At 44.0% G+C, this 6,041-nt stretch overlaps 1 long non-coding RNA gene across 1 annotated transcript; it reads right to left on the bottom strand.

The window, feature by feature from the left end:
- Positions 1–1,285: 1,285 nt before the first annotated feature.
- On the bottom strand, positions 1,286–2,950 carry LOC148540309 (uncharacterized). Its single transcript, XR_015869440.1, has 5 exons — positions 2,889–2,950; positions 2,347–2,463; positions 2,113–2,187; positions 1,416–1,460; positions 1,286–1,327 (listed from the first exon to the last, which is right to left on the bottom strand). It is a non-coding gene; the product is annotated as an uncharacterized LOC148540309 (long non-coding RNA).
- Between the last annotated feature and the right edge of the window lie 3,091 nt (positions 2,951–6,041).

The raw sequence follows: 6,041 nt of genomic DNA, 5'->3' as shown, positions 1-6,041 counted from the left end.
CTGGATCTGAGGCCAAAACTGCCAGTGATGATTTTAACTTAAAAGCCTAATCTTTTTTTGTTCTGTAGTCCTCGGTCCAGTAGGGCGTATCGGTCGGCATTGAGGAAGGACTGTTCTCACGTCATCTCCTTCCTCCTAGGTTCTGTACAGTAGTCATGTCCGTGTCCAGCTTGGAATTCCAGGACATGCCAGCGGCAGAAGAAAGAAGCGGGGTACAGTAGAGGACTACGGAGGTGGAAAGCTAAAGAAGTCCCCCCCCTCTGTAAAGCATGTTACTGTAGGTTAAATAAAAATTGTCATTAATTTATAAAATTGGTGTTTGTACTGTATGTAATTCAGTCTTTAACTGCGCCTGAGACCCAACACGTGCATCTGTCATTAAAAAGGTACAAAAAGTCAATAACACACAGATGCAGGGGTGTATCATCCTATTGGCCAGGATTTCACTTACCAGGGGCGCGCCGGCCGATGGGGGTTGCCGCCCACAGTCATATACTGTACAGTATCCCTGTTGCCCATCCCAGTGATTTCACAGCTGCCCGGCACTTACAGTAGTATACAGTACAGTAGACATACAGTACTGTATACACTGAGGGCCATTTTAAAGTTAGGGGTGGTCTATTTACTTTTTTTAGCCGGTCTCATCTTTTCACTCCAAGGGGTGTATTTACTGTACTAAGCAGTGTTAGGAGACAGAGTGAAAAGTGATAAAAAAAAGTGATAAGGTGTCAGTCAATCAGCTCCCAACTGTCATTTTTCAAACACAGCCTGTGAGATGACAGTTGGGAGCACATTGGTTGGCACTTTTTCAACCATTGGAGCAAAAACACGTGATTGGCTAAAAAAAGTTTACTGTTGTCGTGTATTTATTTAGTTAAAGCTTATACAGAGATAAAATTATAGATAAATAGCACCAACCAATCAGATCCTAGCTGTCACTGTACAGGCTGTGTTTGAAAAATGACAGTTACTGCAGTAGCTAATTGGTTGGTGCTACTGTATTTACAGTTTCTCCAATTTTATCTCTCTCCAAGCTTTATTAAATCACCCCTTAAGAGTGTTGTGCAATTTATAAAACTACTGAATGGGTGACTTACTGTACTGTATTTTCTTACCGTTTAGTTGCTACAGTATCAATAAATTTAAATACAGTATAATGTACTTTATCCACAGAACCAAGTAAAGACAGAAAACGTTGTACTGTATCAAACGAATTTTAATAGAAATCAAAAATAAACAAAAATAAAGTGAACAAAAAATAAAAAAATAAATCCAAACAGGTGGTGGGCCATCTGGCGATATAGGGCCAAAAATACAATAATTTGTTCTGTAGGGAGAAAAAAAAGGGTACAGTATTACAACACTAATATACAATATTGTACAATCTTGACACTACCATAAATACTGTACTCTACCTCAAGTCAGGCGTGGTCCCTGCCTCCCTTGTCCCTGACTGAAGACTGTATTGGAAAAAAATATATTCACATTAACAGTGCTGTATTTACAGTTCCTTTATATGGTATGGTGCTACTGTACATGGTTTGGCTACTGTAGCTCCTAACAAAGTACTGTACAGTACATAAACGAACAAAACAATACAATGGCTACAGTACGGTACAATGCAGGAAAAGTACTGTACAGTCTAAACATTGCTACACCAAAGGTCATTATACTGACTGAAGCTTCAGGCTGGCAGACAGAGGGATACTTTAGGTGCGGTGTAGATACAGTACAGTAACCTCCCACAATTTAATGACTATTACTGTGCAGTATCTGCAAAGCATGTTTGCAAATGCTTCATGACCCTGCACTGAACAACTGCTTGTTCAGAGTAGGCTCATCACTTACTGTACTGACAAACAACTGCATGATTATAATGTCGTAATCATGCAGTGGTTGTCATACCGGTATCTTTAAGTGGATGGGCACCTTTAGAGTGATGTCCTTTATAAAAAAAAAATAAAAACACAAAGTCTGTAAGGAGAAGAGGTTGGAGATGCATCTTTGTAGTACAGAAGAGAGAGAAAGACGCTGTGAAAACAAAAAAAAGGAGAGAGAGACAGTACAGAAGAAGACAATATACTGTAAAGTTGTGTAGGGTACAGTACTTACACGGCCTGTGAGGCCTGCTTGGCCCAGGTTCTGGCAACTGGCCGGTGGGGGGCTGTGGCCTTTCACGTTCCCGCACTGTGGGAAAAAAAAAAATATATTCCTGTTACACAAGTACAGAAACAATTAGTGTGTAAGGAGAAGAGGTTGGAGATGGGTCTTTGGAGTACAGGAGGAAGAGAGAGGCACTGTAAAAAGGAGAGCACAATGTACAGTACAGTAGTGCACGGTACTTACTCAGGGCGGCAAGCCGCATTCTAAATGCGGAAAATGGTGGTGGTGCCATTGGTGGTGGTGCTGCCGCCGTTGGTGGTGGTGTTGCCGCCGCTGCCGCCATTGGTGTTGGTGGTAGGACTGTGGAAAAAGAACATTTTCCATCAAAACCATTTGGAAACAAATAAACTGTGTAATGGAGCGTACACAATACACGATATGCTCCCTGAGTCATCCACTTTATCGCCCAGTGTGTACGGGGAGAGGGAGGGGGGGAGAGGGAGAGAGAAAGACAGAAAGAAAAAGACAGAGAGAGAGAGAGAAAGAGAGAGAGAGAAAGAGAGAGAAAGACAGAGAGAGAGAGAGAAAGAGAGAGAGAGAAAGAGAGAGAAAGAGAGGGATGGGGGGAGAGAGGGAGGGAGGGGGAGAGAGAAAGAGAGGGATGGGGGGGGAGGGAGGGAGGGAGGGGGAGAGAGAAATAGAGAGAGAGAGAGAGAGAGACTGACAATGGAAAAAAAGGAGAGCGATACAGTGCTGTAGAAAACAATGTGGTGTACTTTACTTACACCGCATGGAGACGCCACTTGGTGGTGTTGTTGGTGCTGCTGTCGGTGGTGTTGCTGCTGCTGCTGCTGTTGGTGTTGGTGGTAGGACTGTGGAAAAAGAACAGTTTCCATCAAAACCATTTGGAAACAAATAAACTGTGTAATGGAGCGTACACACTACACGATATGCTCCCTGAGTCGTCCACTTTATTGCCCAGTGTGTACGCACCATAAATCGAACAGAGCCTCCATAACAACAAACACAGACAGAGGGAGAGGGAGGGGAGAGGGATGGGGGGGAGGGATGGGGGGAGGGAGGGGGAGAGGGATGGGGGGGAGGGAGGGGGAGAGAGAGAGACTGACAATGGAAAAAAAGGAGAGCGATACAGTGCTGTAAAAAACAATGTGGTGTACTTTACTTACGCAGCATGGAGACGCCACTTGGTGGTGTTGTTGCTGCTGCTGTCGGTGGTGTTGCCGCCACTGCCGCCGTTGGTGTTGGTGGTAGGACTGTGGAAAAAGAACAGTTTCCATCAAAACCATTTGGAAACAAATAAACTGTGTAATGGAGCGTACACACTACACGATATGCTCCCTGAGTCGTAAATTTGTGTCAGTGGGCGACATGCACCGGCGCTTTCCTTGTTGCAGAACTGTGGGGAGAAAAAAACAGAATGTTCCTGTTATACAAGTACAGTAGAGAAAGAATTACAGTAGGGCCTGATTCAGATCCGCGCGCAATCGGGTCGATTGTCCGGCAGTGTGTACGCGAGCCCCGGAGCAAGTGAGATGGGTCTTTGTAGTACGGGAGGGAGAGAGAGACACTGTGAAATAAAAAAAAAGGAGTGCGATACAGTAGAAGACAATGTAAAGTAGTGTACGGTACAGTACTTACACAAAATGGACTGCCTCCTTTTCCACCCCTCTATGGGAGGCTGGTGCCCTTCTGTGCCTTGCACTGTGGGTAAAAAAAAATTGTCATTTTGCATGAAAACAATATGGAAAAATGTCAATAATTCAGCCAGACAGTACTATTACTACTGTATTATTACACTTTAATGACAGTATCCACTTACTGTACAGTGTGTGACATGGGCATTAGACCAGGTACTGTATACAGTATATGAGGCGATATTGTTCGTCACAGTGCCGGCGTTGTCAATTGTACCCTATGCACACTTGCTGATGCCGGCAGCAAAGAAAGACAAGAGGGTGGGAGGGTTAACAATATCCATAGATTGACCTGCATGTACAGCCCACTGTGGATATCGTTGATGCCTTGGGGGAGCGCGCACACGCATCCTTGGTGATTTACTGCATACAGTACACACTAGATGATATGAACAACACTGTATAATGTACTGTACTGTATCATTGAACAATATTGTTAGCGTTCATCCAAATCGTCTACCGTGTATGCACCTAAAGACAGGTCACCGAAACATACAGTACAGTACTGGAAAATAAGAAAAACACAAGGAGAGAAAGAATTAGCGTGTATTGAGAAGAGGTTGGAGATGCATGGAGAGAGAGAGAGACAGTAAGTATACAGTGGTAGAACAATGTAATGTACAGTACACTACTGTACTTACAGATTGGGGCAGGGCTGCTGCCTACCTCCACGGTATAGCAGTCATCTGTGTGTCAAAGAAAAACAAATGTTGACAAGTCAAAAAATTTATGAAAACACACAAGAGAGAGAAAAAAAGAGAGGGAGAGACAGAGAGAGAGGGAGAGGGAGGGAGAGAAAGAAAGAGAGAGGGAGAAAGAGAGAGACAGAGAAAAAAAAGAGAGATAAAGAGAGAGAGAGAAACAAAGGAGAGGGAGAGAGAGAGAGAAAGAGAAAGATAGAGGGGAGAGAGGGATAGAGAAAGAGAGAAAGTGAGAGAGAGAAAGAGAGGGAAGGAGAGAAAGATAGAGAAAAAGAGAGAGAGAGGGGGGGAGAGGGAGGGAGAGAAAGAAAGAGAAACAAAGGAGAGAGAGAGAGAGAAAGATAGAGGGGGAGAGAGGGATAGAGAAAGAGAGAAAGAGAAAGAAAGGGAGAGAGCAAAAGAGGGAGAGAAAAAAAGAGAGAAAGAGACAGAGAAAGAAAAAGAGAGAGAGAAAAAGAGAAAGAAAGACAGAGATAAAGAGAGAGAAAGAGAGGGGAAGAGGGCGAGAGAGAAAGAAAGAGGGAGAGTGAAAGAGAGAGAGAGAGGGGGGAGAGGGAAGGAGAGAAAGAAAGAGGGAGAGAGAAAGAGAGAGAAAGAGACAGAGAAAGAAAAAGCGAGAGAGAGAGAGAAAAAGAGAGAGAGAGAACAATGTACTGTAGTGTACAGTAATGTACTTACGCAGACTCTCCCTGGGGACGGCTGGGGGTACGGTCTCTGGAAAAAAAACATGTAAAGAGAGAGAAAGAGAGAGAGAGAGAAAAAAAGAGAGAGAAAGAGGGAGGGAGAGAGAGAGAGATAGAGGGGGAGAGAGAAAGAGAGAGAGAGAGGGAGAGAGAAAGAGAGAGAGACTAGGGAAATAAAGCAGAGAGATACAGTACTGTACTTACATGGCATTGGGAGGCCACTGGTTGGTGATGCTGTTGAAAAAAATGACAGTATGTTACAAAAAAGAGAGAAGACGTTGGAGATGTTTAAAGAGAGAGAGAGAGAAACAGAGGGAGACAGGGAGAGAGACAAAGAGAGAGAGATAGGGGGAGAGGGCGAGAGAGAAAGAGAGAGATAGAGAGAGAGAGAGAGAAAGAGAGAGAGAGAGAAAGAGAAAGATAGAGGGGAGAGAGGGATAGAGAAAGAGAGAAAGTGAGAGAGAGAAAGAGAGGGAAGGAGAGAAAGATAGAGAAAAAGAGAGAGAGAGGGGGGGAGAGGGAGGGAGAGAAAGAAAGAGAAACAAAGGAGAGAGAGAGAGAGAAAGATAGAGGGGGAGAGAGGGATAGAGAAAGAGAGAAAGAGAAAGAAAGGGAGAGAGCAAAAGAGGGAGAGAAAAAAAGAGAGAAAGAGACAGAGAAAGAAAAAGAGAGAGAGAAAAAGAGAAAGAAAGACAGAGATAAAGAGAGAGAAAGAGAGGGGAAGAGGGCGAGAGAGAAAGAAAGAGGGAGAGTGAAAGAGAGAGAGAGAGGGGGGAGAGGGAAGGAGAGAAAGAAAGAGGGAGAGAGAAAGAGAGAGAAAGAGACAGAGAAAGAAAAAG

The sequence above is a fragment of the Taudactylus pleione genome, unplaced genomic scaffold (genome assembly GCF_031769625.1).
Source record: "Taudactylus pleione unplaced genomic scaffold, aTauple2 ptg000019l, whole genome shotgun sequence".
Taxonomy (NCBI): domain Eukaryota; kingdom Metazoa; phylum Chordata; class Amphibia; order Anura; family Myobatrachidae; genus Taudactylus; species Taudactylus pleione.
The sequence above is the reverse complement of the archived record's forward strand: the minus strand, read 5'-3'. Positions and strand labels throughout refer to the sequence as shown.